The 22,386-nt window shown below is 47.8% G+C and overlaps 1 long non-coding RNA gene across 5 annotated transcripts in view; it reads right to left on the bottom strand.

The window, feature by feature from the left end:
* LOC143442800 (uncharacterized) overlaps window positions 1–22,386 on the bottom strand; it is an 81,177-nt gene that overhangs the window by 57,778 nt on the left and 1,013 nt on the right. Inside the window, exons 2-4 of one of the 5 annotated variants that reach the window (XR_013111294.1) lie at window positions 17,632–19,926; window positions 17,442–17,531; window positions 15,282–15,630 (exon numbers count right to left, since the gene is read on the bottom strand). This is a non-coding gene — a long non-coding RNA (uncharacterized LOC143442800). Of the gene's footprint in view, window positions 1–15,281; window positions 15,631–17,441; window positions 19,927–22,386 lie in introns of those variants that run through there. The other 4 variants (XR_013111295.1, XR_013111296.1, XR_013111292.1 and 1 more) reach the window with 4 other exon arrangements.

The following is a 22,386-nucleotide window of genomic DNA, read 5'->3' as shown; positions in this document are numbered from 1 at the left end:
TTCCTAAACCCCAGGATTACAGGCATACACCATAATATTCAGTTTACTCTTGCTGGGGATGGAATCTGGGACCTCGTGAATGCCAGGCAATCTCTCTACCAATGGAGCTATATCCCCAGGCTTCAGACTCTTAGTTCCAGTTTAATCTGAGAGTAAAACCAAATTGTCAAAAATGAGGTAGCTATACTCTTAAAATAACTGAACCAGTAGGGTTTCAGGGTGTGTGTGTGTGTGTGTTGGGGGGTGGGGAACACAGGGGTAGGGAGATGAGAAAGAGGCTCCTCCAGCTAAGATGGCCAAGTAGGGGACAGAGTACCACAAGCTTCTATAAGAAATTTCTCCCCTACCCAGCAAGGTTCTCCTGACTGAGGCAGGCCAGGCGCTCACTCAGTCCCAGTGTGCAGTGGGTGAAGCGTGTGGTCGTCAAATGATGAATGGGCTGCATTAAATAAGTGACTCAATTATAAAGACAGCAGGTGGCGCCCCATATTTCCCACACCAGCTGTAGGTTTAGGTTCCAAGTCCTTAGTCCCCACTCTCACTTTGAGGTGTCTGGTCAATCTGCATATCCACCCCATTTTCCTGCTGCTTCAAAACTCCTGTTAAGATTTTTTTTTTCAGATCTTGCTGTTTCAATTAGTAGCTGAGTTTGATCTAGACGCTTTTCCTCATGTTAAATCCCTTTTGATAAAACAGTCCCCAGAGAACCAGTCTTTGAAGCCTCTTTATGAGAGCTGGAGTGCAGGAAAATGCCGAGGATAATTACCCACAAGCAGACATTTCTCGGAATCCACTCACCATCTTAACAGGGTCCTGTCCTGCCTGACCTGCTCTTGTCAGTGGTCCTTACGTACCACCTCCCTGCTCACTGTCCTGGACAGCTGCCTGGGAGAATTTCATCTCCGAGAACACTTTGGGTTGCGCTGGAAATTCTGCCCAGGGGCCTTTGGCTATGAGATGACTCTTGAATGCTTCTGGAACACACAATGGCTCTTGAAACATACAAAGGAAGATAGGGAAGCCAAGAGCCATCCAGTAACCTCAGAAAAGGGTAAAAAACTAAGCATCTCTGACTGAAGAAGCCTGAGGCTGAACTGTCAATCAAAGAGACGGTAAGGTCACCCAGATGGGAATCAAGTGAGTTTCAATTTTAAGAAAGAAATACTGTTAATTTCTGCCTGTCGCATGACAGACTTTTCTCAGGGACCCTAAAAAGGGAACCCATCACAGGCCATTATAATGATGGCCCTGAAGTCCAACTTCGTGAACCAATGAGGTTTGTTGCTGTTTCACATCATGCACCCCAGTCTTACATATCTCCCAGTCCCTTCATATCCGCCCTCTGTCCTTGCAACCTCTCCTGCAAAAGAAAACAACACACAAAATAAAAATAAGTAAAACAAAAACATAAAAATATTTCATGGAATCTGCAGTGTGTCCCAGTGTGTCCCACAGGCTGTCCACACTTTCGTCCACACTTCTTTACTTGCAAATGTTCATTGCAGTGAGTCATTGGTCTGGTTCAAGCCTCTGCCTTCTGCTACCCCATCAATATTGGGTCCTCACCGGGACTCCTCTCAGATAGCCTGTTGTTGTCTTGTGTCATGGAGATCCTGCAGCTTTGGATCAGCAGAACCGGTCCTTTCATGTACTCCAACAATTCATAGGTAGATGTTTGGGTGGGCCAACTCAGATCCCTGGATCTGGGCCTGGGTGGTAGCTGACTTGGTCAGCTCACCTGTTCTCTCAACTACACACCACCAGAGCCAACTCGCCAGCACTGATCTTGCTAGGTCACCCAGTGCTGCAGCTGGCACGGGGCAGTGTCAACTCTCCTGCTCACCTGCACCTATGTCACCAGGGCCAGCTCTACTGTGCTGCTCAGGCTAAGGGAGGGGCATAAGGTATGTTCCTTCACCCAGGGCCAGGTCTCCCATGCCCCTTACCCTAGGGCCAACTCTACTGTGCTGTCGAAGGTGAGGGGCAGGGTGGAGCCAGCTCTGCTCATCCCTTGGACATCAACATGGTCCCACATGGCAGCTCAGACCAGGAATATTTGTATGGTCTTTAATGGTAGTATGAGCCACAGATCCCTGCTGCTGTATGGCCACGGACCCAGATATGGATGGCCCTCAGCAGAACGACGTCATCATGGCCTCAGTTGCTATAGGGTAGGCTACTCTCCTCAGGCTGTTCCTCTCCACCCTCAAGTCTCCAGTTTCATATCTTTTCATGATGCTCAAACCATTCTGCTTCTCTTTCTCGCCCATATGACCATCACATACTTGCGTATCGTAATGGCTCCCAGTGAGGGTAGGCCACTCTGCTGGTGAGCCTCTAGGTGTCTTTCTCTGCCTGCACTAAACCCTGTGGCATGGCTGAGGGCAGACCTCTGGGTATCCTCCACTCACCGGAGCTGCCATGTGGCAGGGAGGCAGGTGGGGCTCTGGGTGTCTTTCTCCACCCACTATTGGCCACCAATGAGCTTTTTGCAGGGTTACCAACAGGAGGATGGACGAGGGGCAGGTATGACTCAAAAGCAGCTGTCTCTGAAATGCTCACCCGGACTCACAAAAGCTGGGACCCTGGAGCTCCCTCGTTCACACGGAAGCAGCTCCCTAGGTCCAAGAATCTCCTTTCAACAGCTCAGATGGCCAAGGGTCTCCTTGTCCAGTAGCTGTTCACTGTTTTCCATGACTTTGAGGAGGGGCTGGTGAATCTTACCAGTTTCAGCTTTCCTAAACCTGTGAAGTTTACCTCCTAAATATAGTAAGCCTTCTCTTATTCCTCCTCCTCCTCCTCTTCCTCCTCTTCTTCCTTGAATGAATGTTTCAATTTGGAGGAAACTGGCCTCTAACACTCCTCAGCCTTTCTCCCTTTCTTACATTCAGGACTCCACTCCTGCTCATGGGGATTGTCCTTCACTAATTAGCAGCCTCTGTGGCTCTAGAGTGTTGAGGTGTGGTCTGTTGCTATGTACTGTAATGGTAAATACTGACCCCTAAGGTCTGGTTGCCCCCAGGGACTAGGAAATCCTCAAGTATACCAAGTGACTCTATGTAACCTTGCTCCTTAATGTAAAACTATTGGTTAAATAAAGATGTTTACAGCCTATAGCTGGGCAGAAGAGAGGGAGGTATTGTTTCAGTTCCCAGGTTGGGGTCTGAGGCAGGACTTCAAGGAAAAAGGAGAGGAGAGTTAAAATAGAAAGATGCCATGGGGTAAGGGATTCTTAGAGCAGGCCATGAGAGTTGGCCAGTCAGAGTAGGAGCAGCCCAGGCGGAACATAGCAAGTCATATTTTGGGGTTATTTACAGAGAAGTAGACAAAATAGGCATAGAGTGTTGATATCTGCCCAGCTCTAGTGCTGATTAAGGCTTATTTTAAATATAAAAGTTTTGTGTCTTTTATCTGGGAACCAAATGATCAAAGGTGGGGTAGAAACCACCAACTGATATTAAATATTTACTAGAACACTAGAAAGCCCATCTGACCTACCCATGTGAGCAGATGACACAGGAATATGCTTAGCTCAGGGAATGGCACTATTAAGAGGTGTGGCATTGTTGGAGTAGGTGTGGCTTGTTGGAGGAAGTGTGTCCCTGTGGGAGTGGGCTTTGAGACCCTCCTCCTAGCTGCCTGAGGTTTCCAGTTTTCTAGTTGCCTTTGAAACAAGATGTAGAACTCTCAGTTCCTTCTCCAGTCCCATGCCTGCCTGGATGCTGCTATACTTCCCACCTTGATGATAAATGGACTGAATCCCTGACTCTATAAGCCAGCCCCAATTAAATATTGTTCTTTATAAGAGTTGCCTTGGTCATGGTGTCTCTTCACAGCAGTGGAAACCCTAACTAAGGCACCTGATAAGCAACTTAGGGACAGAAGGGATTGGTGTGCCTTGCAGTTTGAGGGTGCAGTCCATTATGGCTGGGGAGTCATGGTGGCAGAAGTCTGAGGCAGCTGGTCACACAGCAACTGAAGTCAGGAAGCTGAGAGAGATGAATGCTGATGCTCAACTCTCTTTCTCCTTTTTATTAAGGCCATGACAGAACTCCAGGGAGTGGTGCCACCCACACTCAAGGCAGGCCTTCCATCCTCAGTTAAACCTCTCTGGAAACACCTTAATAGACATGCCCAGAGATGTGTTTCCATGGTGATACTAAATCCAGTCAAGTTGACAGTGAAAATTAACCATCACACTGACATAGAGAAAAGAAAGAAGCTGGGAGGTGGCAGAAACAAATCCTGGTATTATCTACAGATGGTCTGTACCCAAAGGTAGCACCCTGAGCCAGCTACTTGACTTCAGACACCCCAGTCAATACATTTAGTTACATTTTGGGTTTTGACTTATTATTATTATTTTTTGTTTCACTTTGCTTTTTTACAGCTCAAATGCATTCGAGCTGAATTTGTTTTCTAATTTATTTCTATTTTTAATTTTTCTTTTTATCCTTTTTAAAAATTTTTATATTTGTATCCTGTATTTACACCATTCTCCCCTCCAGCCCCTCCTATGTCACCTCCCCTGCCCCCAAATTCATGGCCTCTTTTTCCTTAATTATTATTGTTACAGTTATTTGTTTTTGAGGCAAGGTCTCATTGTAACAAAGTAGTGCATGCTTAGGGAGTCACACAATGCAGCTTTATTCTCTTGCAACACTGTGTAATATCGCCTTACTGTTGTGATAAAATGTCTCAAAGGAGCAACTGAAGGGAGGGCAGGTTTATTTCAGCTCAAGGTTTGGGCGGTGAAGACCATCTTGGCAAGGAAGGTACAGTAGCCAAGTGTTCATGGCTGCAGGGGTGGGCACTCATTCTCAACTGGAGAATCAGGAGACAAAGAACTCAGGCTGGAGACACACCTAGCTATAACCCAAAAACGCTTATGCCCCAGACTCACTTTCTCCATCCAGGCCCACTTCCCTAAAGGTTCCATAGCCTCCCAGAACAGCACCTCCAGCTGGGGACTGAGCACTCAAACACATGAGCCTGTAATGAGGACCATTTTGCATTCAAATCTAACAGCCTGCATAGAGGTTCTAAATGGATTCCCTGAGTCCCTTTGAGAGCCCCAGGGGAATCTACTTCCTGCCTCTCCTCCATGGAGGCTGCTCTTATCCCTTGGCTTACAGCCCTTCCCAGGCTCCAAGGCTAGCAGCCTGTCCATGTCACATCTCCTCACTGTCAGATTGACACTGGCTTCCCTCCTTGAGCAGCCTGTGACTAACCTGAGTCCACCCAGGCAAGGGAAGATGTGCTCTCCAGCTCACGGTTCTAAATTAACTACACAAAAGTTTGTTTTGTTTGGTTGGTTGGTTAGTTTTTTGTTTGTTTGTTTGTTTGTTTCTTTGTTTGCCATATGTGTTCTGGTGAGGAAGACAAGAATATGTTAGGGGAAGTCGTAGTCACAGATAGAAAGAGCTTGGATTGCCCTGTGACCTCCATTTCACAGCAAGGAAGAACCATAATATAGAGAAGTTATAAGAACAGTTCTAACGCCTGGCAGGAGCCAGAGCCCAGAGTCATCTCTTCAGGTGTGGTCAGAATTGATGTTCCTTGTGATTTTGTTCCCAGTGACCCAGCTACAGGTGTTAAGACATCTCACAAGTCACTTGGCCACCCCATGCTTCATTTATATCACTCAAAAAAAAAAAGGAACCAAAATCTTTATGAACATTTGAGGGCATGCAGGTGGTGCTCTTAGAACTGCGTTTCTTAGTCTGTGGCCTCTTATTTGGGGGGGGGGGGTGGGCAAAACCTGTGCACATCTATACACACACGTGGAAGCCAGAGGGAGAGGTCACTTGCCTTCTCTAATTGTTTTTCACCTTATTTTCTGAGACAAGGTCTTTCACTGAACCTTGAGCTCACCGATTAGGCTAGGCTGTGTAGAAAGAGATGGGGAAGAAAGAGGAAGGGAAGAGATGCTAAGGGAGAGGAGGGCAGGGGAGGGGAGGGCAGGGGAAGGGAGAGCAGGGGAGAGCAGGGAAAGGGAGGGGAGGGAGAAAGGAGGAGCTCCAGAGATCTGCCTGTTCCTATCTTCCCAGCGCTGAGACCAAACCTAGATTTTTAGACCTTTGTTCTGGGGATGTTGAACTCAGGTCTTCCTGCTTGCATAGTAAACACTTTACCAAGTGAGCTACCTGTCCTATCGAGGCTACTGTTTTTTGGGTATTTCTGTGTTTGGTTGGTTAGTTGCTTGGTTATTTGGTGATTTGGTTGTTTGGTTTTTGTCTTTGTTTTTTGGTTGTTTGGGTTTGCTTTGGGGGGGTGTGTTTGTTTATTTTAGATTTTCGGGTGTTTTTTTCCCCTTCCGAGACAGGGTCTCATTATGTACCTATGACTGTTCTGAAACTCACTTTGCAAACTGGCCTCCAAATCATAAATGCTTCCCAGGTACCGGGGTGAAAGGCACAAGTCACTACATGTGGTTTGGGGGTACTGTTCTTAAAGTTGCTATTACAGGCACAAAGATGGCTGGAGCTCAGAGACACTGACGTGGTGTCTTTAGATGGGGGAGAAAGGCAGCCTCAGGAGTAAGCACTCATGGCTCCAAAGCATCTGGTCTCCGAGGATAATGGTGGGGTAAGATATACTCTATCCCCTTAATTTTTTTCCAGACAGGCTCTTACTATGCATCTTGGGGTAGCATAGAGCTCAGACTATCCAGGCCACACTAGCCTCAAACTCATACAGGCACGTCTGCTTTGTGCCGAGACTTACCAGCTTAGAACTTGGGCGAGAAGACACCTCGGCAGGTTGAGACAATAACGCCCAAGCCTGGTGCCAGAGAAGGTGCTCTTTTCTGTGTCCATACAGAAGCACCTCTTTCTCTCCAAAGGGGACAAGAGAGATTTTATTCCAAGCCAAATCTGAGTGACACCGACTCAGATTGCCTTGAATGACGTGTCCCACCACGGATGTGGTGACCTGTTGCTACAAAGTTACCACACAAAAGGCATTCACAAATCAAAACAGTTGTCAAATCCATTGCTGGGACATGAGGTTACAGCAAAGTGGGAGATCCTGCTGTAGGTCTCAGATGGTCTCTGATGACACTCTTGGCCTTGGAGCCGATGATGGCCGGCTAAGCTAATACATTCTGAAAGTCTTTCCTGTTAGTCCCACAGATCTTAGGTCAGAAGCAGGTGAAGGTGAGTAACAGCTATTGAGAGGACTGAGGACACCAGAAGATTATGTTGAATTTGGCTTTGCAACATTCCCACTCTCCACAATCAGGAAGTTCTAAGGAGTCCATCAGTCTGCAGGTTTCACAGTTGGCTGATGGGAAATGAATAGGTTGGGGAAAAGGAAGCAAAGGCAAACTCTCCTTTCTCCCCATAACTTCTGCCTCAGATCCTTAATAACTGGCATGCCAACTCTCCTCTTCTCAAGTCAGTGGCTAGATCCTGCTGCAGCCTCCTCCCACCCCACATCCTAAAGCTCTTTGCTCACAGATTGCTCCCTTTTTTTGTCCCTGCTGAACTGTTTTTGCTAAATGGGGTCTTGGTCAGCAGAAGGACAGTGGGATTTGCTACCATCCTAACCTGTCCATTTGTTTTCTGTGCAGAGGGTTTGATGAGGAGTTTCCAGGGACCTCACTGAAGCAGAAGCCAGTTCTTGACAAAGACACATGGTGGTGATTACACGGGGCGTTAGGCACAATTTCTGTGGATGGTAGCTCCAAGCTCTTGAGCTCCTGGCTCTTTGTGTCAGTTATGTACTGTTTAGGGGAGGGCAGAGAAGGAGCCAGGAGCAGAGGCAGGGTGCCAGTCTCCTGAAGCAATTTGTGTGTGTGGCGGGGGAGGGGGGTCTCCTGGCATAGTCTGATGGTCTAAAAGTCTTCATATCCTGGCTCCCATCAGGGCTCACAGAACATGTGTTCCCTGTTCCCTTCTCAAACATGAAACTTGAACCGGGACACACCCCACTCTATCAGGGATGCCACTGAATGGCATGAACTAGCAGCTCATGGTCCTGAGAGATAAGGGCTGTGAGAAAGGTTTCCGATGAATACTGGGCTAATGTCTGGGTCCCTAGCTCCTATAACTATATGCTTTCCTGGACCACAGTTCACTACTACTCCGGGCAGCTTATTCCAAGTGTGGTGTGTTTTGGTTTTTGCTTTTAACCTCTATGAGCATGTGTGTGTGTGTGTGTGTGTGTGTGTGTGTGTGTGTGTGTGTGTGTGTCTGTGTGTGTGTCTGTGTCTGTGTGTCTGTGTGTGTGTCTGTGTGTGTGTCTGTGTGTGTATCTGTGTGTGTCTGTGTGTCTGTGTGTGTGTGTGTAAATGTACAGTTGTCATAGAGCACATGAGAGACTGGAGAGCAATTTCTAGTGTCCTCCTTGCCTTTCATCTTATTTGAGACAGAATCTCTTGTTTTGCTGTTTTACAGACCAAGCCAATGGTCAGAGCTTCCAGCCCTACCTCCCATCTCCCTGTGGAATCACTGGGGTTACAAACAGGAGCTACCCTTCCAGCTTTTATGTGGGTTCTAGAGATTCAAACTCAGGTCTCCATGCTTGTTCAGCAAGAACTCTACCCGTTGAGCTGTCACCTCAGCTGTCTCCCTCCTCCTCCTCCTCTTCTTCTTCCTCCTCTCCCTCTTCTTTCTCCTTCTCTTCCTCCTCTTCTTCCTCTTTCTTTTGGGTCTGGCTACACAGCTCAAGCTGGCCCAGTCTTCCCATCCTTTCTGTCTCAGATTTCTGAGTTCCTAGGTTATAGTTATACACAGATGGCATCTTACATTCTCAGTCAACTCTGATTTTTAAGAAGACTTTAGATTGACTAGGAATACGGCTCTCAGTGGCCAGCCTTGCTTCTCCTTACCAGCCATTTTCTCAGCTTCAGGATTTGCCCCAAGACTCATCTCTTATGTACCTATCAACTGAGAAGCTTGTGAAATTGCAGATTCAGAGGCCAGCGAGGTGGCTCCGCAGATTAAGACACTTGCCACCAAGGCTTATGAGCTGAGTTTACTCCTTGGGACCTACATGGTAGGAGGAACTGACTTCTGTAAGTTGTCCTGTAATCTCCAGGTGCATGCCATGGCATACACCTACACAAAAAATAAATTAAATGTAATATAAATGCAAAATTCCTGGGCCCATTGCTAACCCAGTGAATCAGAATTAGAGTCAGGGTCCCAGGAACATGTTCACACAGGCTGCCTGAGCTGTTAGACCAGAGATGCACAGTCAGCTAGAAGAATGCCCAAAGGCAAGAGATTTACAGTGCAGGAATATCCAAAGGGAAGACTTGAGACCCAGAGGAAAAACTCCTCCCACTTGTCAAAATCCAAGCCAAGCACTACAGCGGCTGTGGTGGAAGCTGTCACTTTCCAAATACCCACCCATATTGTCACAGCTATAAAGACTCAGACGTGGGCCAGCAAGATGGCTCAGCCAGTAAAGGTGCTTGCTGTCTGAGTCCGACAACCTAAGTTCCACCCCAGGAAGTCACGTAAGGGTGGAAGATGAGAAACACCTTCACAAAATTACCCTCTGACTTCAATTCTGTGGCAAGCATGCTCTCCACCACACACACTACACACGCTAATAAAAATTAAACTGTAGCCGGGCGGTGGTGGCGCACGCCTTTAATCCCAGCACTTGGGAGGCAGAGACAGGTGGGTTTCTGAGTTCGAGGCCAGCCTGGTCTACAGAGTGAGTTCCAGGACAGCCAGGGCTACACAGAGAAACCCTGTCTCGAAAAACCAAAAAAAAAAAATTAAACTGTAGATAAATAAATAATGAAGTCTCTGGCACATGCTTTCTTTGTGTGCTTGCTATGCACACCTCGACTCAATAAGGAAACTAGGGTTCAGAGAGCTAATGTGGCCTGACCAAAGATGCTACGGGGCAGTGCCTGGGGTGAGTTGACTCTACCCACCCTCCCACCACTGTTAGATAACTCGCTGGGAGCCCCAGACCTTAGACCCACAAGGTCTGGGCCTCTTTCTTAGGTTAAATGAGCCAAAAGCAAGTTGCTGTTATTTGACAGAAATCAGTTATCTCCTTCTGGAAGGAGAAAAGGCCCCCATTGTGGTTGCCCCTGAGGACAACCCCCCCCCCGTGTGCTGCCCACCACTTTTAAAGATGTGTTCTCCCCCTGTGAAGAGCAGCAAAGACCATCCTTTCTCACAGGAGTCTTGCTATCTAGCTCACTCCGGTAGTGAGGTTCACCCAAAACTCTGCAGGGCCTGAGCGTCAGTGGAAACTGAGGCTTATACATCAGCAATTGAATGATCAGAAGTTAAATTAAGGCAACACCTTGAATACAATACGCATACTGTCTTCCTATCTTGACAAACATTTTTTTTACCCACTATGACCTACAAGGGCCAAGTTGAAATTTACTGTTAGCAGGATCTTCTTCATAAAATCTGACAGTACGATGGGTGTGTACTACCAGCCCTGGCCCCTAGCTTACCCATCTTCTCTTTTTTGTTTGTTTGTTTGTCTTCAAAACAGTGTCTCTGTGTAGTCTTGGCTGTCCTGGAACTTACTCTGTTGACTAGGTTGTCCTTGAACTTACAGAGAACTTTCTGCCTTCTGAGTGCTGGGACTAAAGGTGGGCACCACCAGCTCCTGGTCCATCTTCTCTTTTTATCCTCAACTCTGTCCCACACCTTGAAGATCCTTGGTGCACCACTATGGCTTTCAGACCCCACACTTGGCAGCCCCGTTCACATTCCTGAAGTCAGCCACACTGTGGCCCTGCAGGATGAGCAGAGTCCCCTTGCCCTGCCTGCTCTAGCTTGGACCCTGTCTAGCTATCTGGCTCCCCTTCACCCATCTACATCAGCAGCTACACTTGGGGGCCAAGGCAGGAGAGGGTTGGGATGCTGCAGATCCTTTGGTCACCTGTGCCAGCACTCAGCTAGGCCATCAGGTTCTGGTGAGGTGAGAAGCATTGCTTCTCACAGCCAGTGAAGCAGAAGAAAGGAAATGAAGTCCTGGACTGTTGCCCAGCCTGTAAACAAGAGTGTGTGTATTTGAAAGTGGGGGGGGGGGGGAGGGCAGGGCGGGGGGTGGGTATTAAGTCACATTTGTTTTCCCTAACCCTTTATCTTTGGATTCTTAAAATTATGGTGTGGGCTGTGGAGGTAGAATGCTTGCTGTACAAGCACAAAGACCTGAGTTTGGTCCCCAGAATCCACGAGGAATAGCAGGGTGTGGTAGCATTGATGGCTGAGGGTAGGGGTAAGAGGGGAAGAATGTGTTGAGAGGTGAGAACAGTGTACTCCAGAAGTCTCCATGAGTCACCGGAGATGCCAGAACTACACACTGAGAAGTCGAGCTGTGAGACTGGGGAGCCTAGGGATGGACAGCTTCATCACCCCATTTCTAGGTGTGAAAAAGTTCAGAGTGTGTAGAGGCTGGGCCAGTTGGCTAATGGGTCCACCCTGTCCTTCACTCAATCTGGTAGATGTTGTGCTGGGTGTGGAGGAGGCTGTAGTGGAGAAACTCAGAGATGGATTCCACCCTGTGGGAGTTATAGTCTGAAAAGCCAGGCCCAACCCACATTACATGAGCAATTACACCAGCAGATGCAATATTACTACTGTGCCGAGTATAATAAAGGGACAGACACTTAGTATACAAGGGGAAATAATCTGCCTTGGGGGTTCAGAAGGTCTGCCCTATGTCAGCTGACCTGAAGTACAAAGGATGAATGAGAAATGACTTAGAAGGGTTCTAGGGAGATGGCTCAGCTGGTGAAGTGCCTGATGCATAAACATGAGGGCTTGCGTTTGATCCTCAGAACCCCTGTTTGCTTTTGTTTGTTTGAAGATTTATTTATTTTATGTGCATTGATGTTTTGCTTGCATGTGTGTCTGTGAGAGGGTGCCAGATTCTTTGGAACCGGAATTACAGACAGTTGTGAGCTGCCTTGTGCATACTGGGAATTGAACCCAGGTCCTCTGGAAGAGCTGCCAATGCTCTTAACAGCTGAGCCATCTCTCCAGCCCCTGTTTGTTTGTTTTAAAGCCAGATCTGGTGGCACATGCATATAATCCCAGCAGTGGGGAGATGGAGAAAGCCTGGATGGTTGATGAGCCCCAGGTCCCGGTGAGAGACTTTATTTCAAACATCAAGCTGATAGGTCCAGAGGAACAACACATATAGTTGAGCTTTGGTCTCCACATGTGTGCACACACTTGCCTCTCACATGCATCTTCACAACGCACATTACTAACACACACACACATTCACAGAATTTAAAATAAATATGAGTAAAAAAAAATACCCAGAGGGGTGGCGGCTAATTCAGAGATGCTGGAGGCTGACAGGCAGAGAGGCAGTATACACAGAGCTCCTAAATGCTGGGCCCTTCACAGGAACATCTGAGGTGTTCCAGCCCATGTAACCAGCCCTGAGCAATCCCAGCGCCTGCCGGGGATACACTGCTGGTCAGAGCCTGTGTACTATGAGGTCCTTGCAGGACCATGGAGAATTGGTTGGTTGGACCAGGCTAGGTGCTGGAGGCCAGGGAACCTACCATCAAAGTGTTCTAGGCACAGATGTCTAGCTCCAAGGTGAACCACTTCCTGATAGCTGATCCAAAAGGGGGTCCCCTCAAGTCTCCATGTCTTAGTGCCTTCCCCTTCTGACACTATAGAGTACACTTGCCATGCCTGCCTCCCGCCTAAGCTTTCCTCTGCGTTAGTTCTAGCACAGAGATAATTTCTCAAGCACCAGGCATGTATCTGACACAGAAGTGGGCACTATGGTGGGCAGGGATGGATAACTAGAAATCCAGAGACAGCCTGTCCATCATTCGACTCACAGCTGATCTTACATAAGCAAATGACAGTTGCTTGTAGAGTTGGAACAAGGAACGGAGGTTTGTGTGCACTGCTTATCGCTCCAGGGGTCCCCCATGGCCAGGCTCAGCTTTGCTGGTAACCATCTAAAACTGTGTGCAGAAGATGGGGATTCGGTGAGAGAAAGCTCCATCAATCATACCAAAATGTCAATAGCTAACTGTCTGCAGTGGTAAATCAAGAAGCAGAACTAATAAATCATCCACAGAAACCACCGGAGTTGCATGAATAGAGGCATGGGGGTGGGGGTGAGGGGGTCTGGAGGCAGAGTGCAGGGGCTTAAATCCTACTCCTGCTGCTCGGGAGCCATGTGACCTTTGACCTGTCATTTAACTACTCTCCGCCTTAGTTGCCCATCTGTAACTGAAACAAAGTGATAGTGCCCACTTCGCATACTTCTGCAAGTCCTCAGGGAGGCAGTGTACAGCAAGGGCTCAGCTCAGGGCTTGGTCTGTGATAAATATACTCAGTAAATGTCAGCCACATTTAAAACAGTTAAAAAGTGACTGGCTTCCAAGGGCCAGGATGTACGGAGGAGTGCCTTTCGTTATAGTCAAGTGACTTAATTTTATAACATATGTACATGTCAGATTACTAAAATAAGAATGTTAAATAGACATGCAGGGGCTGGGGACATGGCTCAGTTGGTATAGAGTGATTGATTGCCCAGTGTGTACTAAATCCTAGATAGAGTCAATCCTCAGCAGTATACCCAGGGCACAGTAACAGGAAGGTCAAAAGGTTAAAGTTGGGGATAGGGGATGGGTGGGGGGTGTGACTCAGTGGGTAAGCACTTTTTTTTTTTTTTTTTTTTTTTTTTTTTTTGCAAGTATGAAGACCTGAGTTCAAATCCCCACTGCCACTGTAAAAAGCTAGGTACAGAGATAGGAGGATTGCTGGGGCTTGCTGGCTGCCAGCCTAGCTCTAAGGTCAGTGAGAAACTCTATCTTAAGGGAACAAGGTAGAGACTGATAAAGCAGGACACCTGTTGCCTTTTGCTCCTACTTGCTCACCTGTGTGTGCACACGTGTGAGCACACTTACACACACACACACACACACACACACACACACACACACATACACACAGGTCATTACATTGTAAACACCCACCCTCACATGCATGCTCTGTCACTCTGCTCTGTAGGTTGGTCATGATTCTTCTATGATTCAGCTATGGGAGGTATCAGACACAGAGGAGAGAGAGAGAGAGAGAGAGAGAGAGAGAGAGAGAGAGAGAGAGAGAGAACAAGAACACTAATCTGGGAGTTACTAGCAAGTCCTGTTTGCCTAGAACAGTAGCTGAAACTGGCACCCTAGTGCTAATCCCACCCAACCGGAGTAAAGACCCAGATTCTTTTAGTAGAATTAAGCAAGCTTTTTTTTTTCTTTTTCTTTTTCTTTTTCTTTTTCTTTTTCTTTTTGTCATACAGCTGTCTCCCTAAATTGGGGCTCGAGAAAACAGCATAGAACATAGGAGAAGGTGGGGTTTATGTAACCCCCAAAATGCAAGATGATGGGGGATTTTCAAGGGTTGGGGGATTGGGAGATTTCTAGAGGAATTTTGGTTACCGTAGCATTAGGTTTCAAGCCTGGACAAATGGCTCAAGTGTCTACTTAACATATCAGAGGGGTTGTTAGCTGCCAGGTTCTCCATGCAGTTCCCAGTGTCTGCCTATCACAGGGCCTACTGGCTGGCATACCCTTCCCAGTCCCTACCTGTCACAGGGCCTACTGGCTGGCATACCCTTCCCAGTCCCTACCTGTCACAGGGCCCTACTGGCTGGCATACCCTTCCGCCAACCCCAAACTTCTCCAGCCCCAGGGCCTATATAATCCAGCCGTTTTGGTTATCTGATCTTTCATCTACTTTCTTTTGGGCCTCCTGACTGCTGCACCTGGTTCCCCTCTTCTTCCCTCCCCTCCCCTCCCCTCCCCTCCCCTCCCCTCCCCTCCTTTTTCCTTCCCCCTCACTCCACTGACTCAGCTCAGTCAGGGTCATGTCCACTGAGGACTCTCCCAGATGCCCCTGCCTCTGGCTATGCTCTCCCTTTTATCCACAATAAATCTTCTTTTCCATCATACCTAGAAGTAGTTGTGTTAGCGTGTCATTGCTGTGCTGTGAAGGCACATCATGACCACAGCAACTCTTACAAGGGAAAATATTTAACTGAGGCTGGCTTACAGTTTCAGAGGTTTAGTCCATTGTTGTTATGGTGGGAAGCAGGGCAGCGCCCAGGCAGACATGATGCTGGAGGAGCTGAGAGTTCTACATCTAGATCTACAGGCGGCAGAAGAAGACTGCCTGCCACACTGGGTGTAACTCGAGCACAGGACACCTCAAAGCCCTCCCCCACCGTGACACATTTCCTCCAACAAGGCCACACCTCCCAATAGCGGATCCCCCTATGAGCCAAGCATACTCAAACACATGAGTCCACGTGAGCAATACCTCAACAGTCATGTCCGTTTCTTTTTATTTCTTTGTTTCATTCACATAAGAACTTGACTGAACATTTCAAAGCTATTTGGCAGAGCATCTTAATCTTATGAAGGTAGAGATCAGGATATAGGGCACCACTTCTCAACCTATGGGTCACTTGCCACAATCCACGGCATTATGCACAAGACAAAACAAGAAAACTTGGGCTGGAGAGATGGCTCGGCACTTAAGAGCACTGGATGGTTTTCTAGAGGTCCTGAGTTCAATTCCCAGCAACCACATGGTAGCTCACAGACATCTGTAATGAGATTTGGTGTTCTCTTCTGGCCAGACATACATGCAGACAGAATGGTATCTATATAATAAATAAGTAAGTCTTTTTAAAAAGTTTTTATAAAGAGAGAGATTAAAGAAAAAAAAAACAAGAAAATTTAGTTTTCTCCTCAACACCACCAGTAACTATCTGAAATATTAGAGCGCCAATCTGGGAGGGGTCAGTGCAGATAAACATGAGGCATGGGTGAGTGTGAGACACTGGCTACTCTAGCCTTGGACTCTGGTTTCTGAGAAGGTCCAAGCACCTCAAACTCAACCTTCCCATCTGAGCCAGTCCAGTCTACAGAGGAAGGGGCATCCCTGAAGCCACCGGATGCAGCTGGGATCTAATCATAGGCTCTTGCAGGCATCTGAAATCTGTCCTACAGAGCAGTCCCAGAAGGCTAGGAATACATGTAGATTTTACTAGGCAATAAAGTAGCGTTATTAGGTCCCTTGCGAGATGCCGGGTGGAGTGGAGGCCCAGGTGATAGTCGGGGGTTTTGTTGTGGGCTCCACTTCTGTTTCCTATGTTCTTAGGAGGCTCACCTTGACTGTGGGTCTTGGTAAGTCACACCAATAAATTAAAGAAGAATTTAAAAGAACAACAGGCTGGGGGTGGGGGTGGGGGGTAGGTGACCACAAGGGAAGCATTGTACTCCAGGGCTGGAAATGTGTGTCATCCATCAGTGAGCCTGCATGGGAGAGCAGGGGCTGGGACAAGAGCCTAGAGGAGAAGGCTTCTGTGTAAAAAGCAGAGTGACTAGAGCTGTGGCCACTTGAAGGGGCAAAATTATAGCAAGAAAACTATTTGAGACATCCTGGCACCATTCTGTCTCCCTCTGCATCCCTTCCCTGGCTAACCTAGGGTCCAGTCTATTCAGAACAAATATATGACTCCGCCCCCAAGTTCTGGCTGACCAATAGCAGAGGCTGGGCTCAAATTCAAAGCAATGCCCCACCCTCGGCCTCTGCACCCCAAAACCTGGGATTACGGGTGTGAGCCACGACCATAGCTTCTATAGATGTATCTCCACTCCTCCCTAAAACACTGAGAGGCTTCACGGGAACTAAGGTGGATCTAAACTAGTCCATGCTCCACAGCGGGCTCGTAACCAACACTTTAAGCAGCCAGGGCCCAGGGGCTAGTTTATACCTCTACAGATATGAACCTCACCACTCAAATGTAACTTCCAGAAGTTCTGGCTCCCAACTCTGGAACAATCACTTTAACTGAAGAAGAGAGAATGTTCTGATTGGCTAATACTGCAGTTGAGGGTGGGATCACTTCTGATTCAGCCTCTGAGCTGAGAGAGGACTTGTGAATCTCAGTGGAAACCGAGCGGATCAGAAGGACCCATATTCTGGACTACAGTGCCGAAGTGCCCTGGGCACTTCCTGGTTAACGGACGGGGAGGAAGAAACCAGACTACCATAGTAGCAAGGAGGTGCTGCCCTCTCTGTGAGCCTCTGTTTCCAGCCTTAACTTTGTGTGGTTCTGGCTCTCACTGGCCAGATTATTTTGTTTTGTTTTGTTTTGTTTTGTTTTTGTTTGGAGACTTGGTGTCTTGTAGCTCAGGCTGGACTGGAACTTGCTAAGTAGCCAAGAATGATCTTGAACTCCTGATCCTCACTAAGCCCGATTTCAGGATTCATTCTTGGCAGTTAAATCCAAACTGACCTCTCTGGACTCACTGAAGTTTGCTGGCAGCCACAAACTAATAGGATGTCAGATGATCTACTGTGTAAACAACAACAACAACAGCCTAGGCTCTAACTTGCTATAGAAAAAAGGTGGTAGGTAGCCTGAGAATGGCTTAACCAGAGCTCCGGAGAGCCTGACTTACTGACCTGGGGTGCAGGGCTGAGCATGGTGACCCTCACGAGCATGGTGACCCTCGGCACACAGACAACAGCTTCAGAGCCTCCAAGCTCCTCATACTGCAGAGGTGTTTGCAGAACAAATTTACTCACCAGGGAGACTCAGACACCTAGAGAGACCCCTCTGTCCCACACGCCACCACCCATCTTCAACTTTCACCTTCTTTGTACAAAAGCTGGAGAGATGGCTCAGCAGTGGAGAGCACTTGCAGAGGACCCTGGGTTCAACATGGTGGCTCACATTTGGTTGTAACTCTAGTTCCCTGGGCAGGTGGTCTTAAGTAATACAAGAAGGCAAGCTGAACAAACTGGAAAGCAAGGCAATAAGCAGCATCCCTTCCTGATCCCTGCTTCAATTCCTGCCCCCAGGTTCTGGATTTGCCTTCCCCTGAGGAGGGACTGTAACCTGTAACCCCTTTCCAAGTTGCTTTTGATCGGTGTTTTACCACCACAACAGAGATACAAACCAGGACAGGGCGGCTCACTTGCGTGCTTGTACGTACACTGGGTATGTATCTGACATCCTCAGAAGCCAGAAGAGGGAGTCAGATCCTGTGAAACTGGAATTACTGATGGTTGGGGGTGCTGGGAATTGCTATATGGGTGCTGGGAACTGAAGCCTCTGCAAGAGCAGCAAATGCCCTGAACTGCTGGGTTATCTCTCCAGCCCCCACTTGGTTGTTGTTTGTTTTTCAGTGTGTGTACATGTGTTCCCCACCCCCCCGTGTGTGTGTGTGTGTGTGTGTGTGTGTGTGTGTGAGAGAGAGAGAGAGAGAGAGAGAGAGAGAGAGAGAGAGAGAGAATTTCATATAGTCCCACCTGCCTTCCATGTGTAGTCCAGGCTGCTCCTCCATGTATAATAGTTCAGGCTGGCACTGGACTTCTAATTGTCCTACCTCCTTCTCCCAAGTGCTGAGGTTACAGATATGCACCAAGCCCAGCTGAGTAAGAAATAGGAACTTGAATCTGCTCAAGGCCTTGACAAGATTAAAGAGTGTTTGAAACAGACTGACCTCGCCTATACCTCAAGGACTTCATGTCCCTCTGCTCAGAGCTTAGCCACGCCAAGCCTGGCTTTGCAACAGGGCTTCTGAAGGGAAGGGGAGGACACCCAGCTGGAGCTGCATGCTGCAGGCTTGCACCTGTCACACTCTCCTTTGAGGCTCTGTCTGTTACTGGTGACAGGATAGAACACTGAGGGCCCAGCCAGGCATGAAACAAACAGATCCTAAAAGACATGCAAAGAGAAGTGAGACTGGGAAGGAGGAGCAGAGACTCTGGTAGGACACAGAATGTAATCCCTTCTGAAGTGTCAGAGTCCATATTCTCCTTCAGCTCCAGGATGTGGCAGGGTGTGAGGAGGTAAGATGCCTGCCCCAAGGCTCTAAGTGGATACTCTATTGAGAGCCTCCAATGATGGAGGAGGAGATAAGCCTGTGGCCAAGAGGGCTGTGTGCAGTATGTTACGAATCTGCATGGAGCTCAAGGTACGGAAGAGAGAATTTTCAAAAGGATGGATGTGAAGAGGTCATGTTCTCACAGGGACTGGGGGATGAGTGCCAGCTGGCCACGTGGGAGATCTGGCAAGCAGCTGGCAGAATCAAGAGCAAATGCAGGGTCTCAGGGCCAGAAACAGAGGAGCAGGAAGAAGGTATCTGTAGATGGTTTCAGGCAAGAAGAAGCCAGAGCAGTCTGACCTGCCCTGCAGCTATCACTTTGTTTCTATGTACCTGTTGGTGCTGAGAGTTCTTTCCATCCACAGTTATTATGCTCACATTGGACAGGGTCTGCCATTAGTCTTTGAGTGCATTATCTCATTTAACGATCATTCCAGGCTTAGAGACTTAATCTGAACGTAACAGCTCCTGTGGATTTCAGTTCAGGCTAGCTCAGTTTTCTGGGGAAGTGGCATTTTTCTCTGTGAATAGGATAAAGTCCAGGGAGCCCTCCTTCTGTCGGGTCCATCCCAGATGGTAGAAAGTGATCAAAGAGACTTCAGATTAAAGCTGGCTTCTCTGACTCGAGTCCCCATTGGGGACAGATTGAGCTGCTGTGAGCTTTGATCAACAAGTGACTTTGCTAAGTCATGAGAGAAAGCTCAAATCCAATTTCCTGTGGGATGCTCTAGGGAGCTGAAAGAAGAGGGGGAGGGGAGCAAGGCGGAATGCATTCCTCCCCTAGTGACATTAACTGCATGCTTCACCCAGTCAGGAATTACTGAGCAGGACATCCAGTTGGGTCCTGAGCTTCACAAGATGTAGGGAGACAGTGAGCTAAGTAAGGTCCTTGGGTACTTACCACAAATTCCTCTGCAGGAAGAGGCTCTGGTTTCCTGGTTAGCAGTAAAGGCAGGGCATGTGTTGGCTGAGATGGATGTGTTTCTAGGAGACAAGGAAACCCTGCTTTTCCAAATGCTTGGGACTTGTCTTCTTGACAGGGAGGCTCAGCTTCAGACCTGCTCTTAAGAAAACCAAGCAAATGGAGATAAGATTTCAGAGATGGAGGCTAGGGAAGTCATCTCAAGGGGTGGGACCTCTGGTCTGGTTCCTGAAAAATTGAAGAGAAGCCTGCAAAGGTTCAGAGGAAGAGTTCTAGAAGTTGTCTTCTGGTGCTGTGATAAAACACGGGCCAAAAGCAACTTGGGAGACAGAGAGGGGTTCGTTTGGCTTATACATCCAGGTCAAAGTCTATCATTGCAGTAAGTCAATGTAGGGGCTAGGGCCAGGAACCAGGGAAGAAGGCTGCTTGCTTTCTCTCTAGTTCACTCTTACTCAGTCCCATGTTCCTCTAGCTTTCTTCTACAACCCATGACCTCCTGCCTAGGGACCTCTCACTGCAGCCTGAGCCTTCCAACATCAAATAATCAAGACAATCCCCCTGCAGATGTGCCTGTCTGCTAATCTGATTTAAGCACTTCTTCCATTGAGGGTCCCCTGTCAGATGGCTGTAGACTGGGTCAAGTTGACAAAGCTAATGTGAATTGGCCCTGAGGTGAGGCTGTCAGGTGTGTGTGTGTTTAAGGCATCAAAAACCAAGGTAACTGGGAGAGGATGAAACATGGCATAAACCTAGGCTTTGAGCTAAGGAGTCTCTTGGGTTTTTGGTGTGTGCATGCACATGCATGTGGAGGTCCAGGGACAGGTTTGACGTCATTGCACAGACACCTTCCCCCTCTTTCTTTGCTTTAGCTGACCAGAGAGTTTCTAGGGCTCCACCTCTCTCCACCCCCCTTCACCATCACTGGGATTACAGGCGTGCACTTCTATAATCCTAGCTTTTAAATCGGGTTGTGTGGCTTGGTCCTCAGGTCCTCAGGCTTGTGAGGTGAGAGATTTGTTGACTGAGCCATCTCCTGAGCCCTCTCATGAGTTACTCTAAGGTAAGGAAAGCCACAGTGTTTACAACAGGGGCATGATAGATGCAGCTCCCCACACCATGCTCCAGGGTGGGGAAGCAGTGCTAACTAGCTACAGCAACACTGCATACTCACGACAGCACCAGACACAGACAGGACTCAGCATTATGCACAATTGGGGAATGATGGGGATAGCCCAACTGTCCATCAATAGCTAACTGGATAAACAAACATAGGGTATGCATGTGTGACTTCTCCTGGGGAGATGTGAGCAAATGTCTGTCACAGACAGGACACTGACAACATACCAAAGAAATGATATCACCCAAGTCTATCTTAGGGAGCCAGCCAGCTGGCTATTTGGGCTATTTTCAGGGTCGTCACTAAAAAGCCCATACCAGTGTGGATGCTAGCTCACGCACCTTGGAGCTCACTGTACACCTTGAGGGCAGCACGGTTGATTCTGAGGATCCTTTCTCCCCAGGATTATTACAGCTTATGTAACTTTGGGGCGGAAACTTGACATCTTTTAACTTTTTAAACTTCCTGAGTCTTGTGAGACTAACTTACTTCCTAAGTCTTAGAAACATCCTTCATCCTTCTGAGGCACGCACGCACGCACGCGCGCACACACACACACACACACACACACATACATACACGCACACACAGTGTAATAAAAGTGTTTTTTAAATGTTTAAAAATTATAAAATTGTTATGTGTATTGCATCACACTACAAATTATTTTTAAAGACATTTATTATTTATGAGTATATGTATGTACTTAAATGTATGCCCGTGCACCACAAGGTGCCCACACAGGCCAGAAGAGAATATCAGATGACCTGGAACTAAATTATAGGCAGTTGTAAGCTGTCTCATGTGGGTGCTGGTAGCCAAACACAGGTCCAGGGAACTGAACCCATGTCCGCTGGAAGAGCAGCAAGTGCTCTGAACTACCAGGCATTTCTCAGTCTCTGTAAATTATTTTTTTAAAAGATGTAAGGGTCGGAGTTATAAACAGAAGAATGATCAGAGGGTACATCTAGGTATGGGCGATAAGACAAAGACCCAGGAGTGTCTGATAAACAGCAAGGGGGCTGGGTTTGAGGAGACTTGGAAGAAGAGACAGTGATTTCCCTAGACATAGAGATGTCCCCTGACATAGATAAAGAGGTTTTGGGGTTTTGTTTGTTTGGTTTGTTTTGTTTTTTAGGTCCAAGGATCTGTATGGTCAACAGCACTTCGAAGAGCATACAAAGCCAGCAGCGGAACCAAAGGAAGAAAGGCCAGGCAGAGGGGGAAATATTTTACCCTAGGGGAAATATAACCGGAGACTGTGGACTCTGCAGTGACCATGAGTGACCCGAGCTGTGATGTCAGAAAACAATTCACTGCTCAGCCTGGAGTTAGACATGCAAGGCTAGAATTTAGGACACTAGTCCCAGGATAGTGGTAGCCACAGGGCTCAGTGGCTTTGCTGGACAAGCAGAGGATTAGAGCCAATGTGTGAGCCCGCAGGAAGGTTGGTAAAGAGGAAAGCAGGGAGGAGGGGGCTGT

This window comes from Arvicanthis niloticus, chromosome 6, assembly GCF_011762505.2.
Source record: "Arvicanthis niloticus isolate mArvNil1 chromosome 6, mArvNil1.pat.X, whole genome shotgun sequence".
In the NCBI taxonomy this organism is placed as follows: Eukaryota; Metazoa; Chordata; class Mammalia; order Rodentia; family Muridae; genus Arvicanthis; species Arvicanthis niloticus.
Note: the sequence above shows the minus strand (reverse complement) of the source record. Positions and strands in the feature narration are given on the sequence as shown.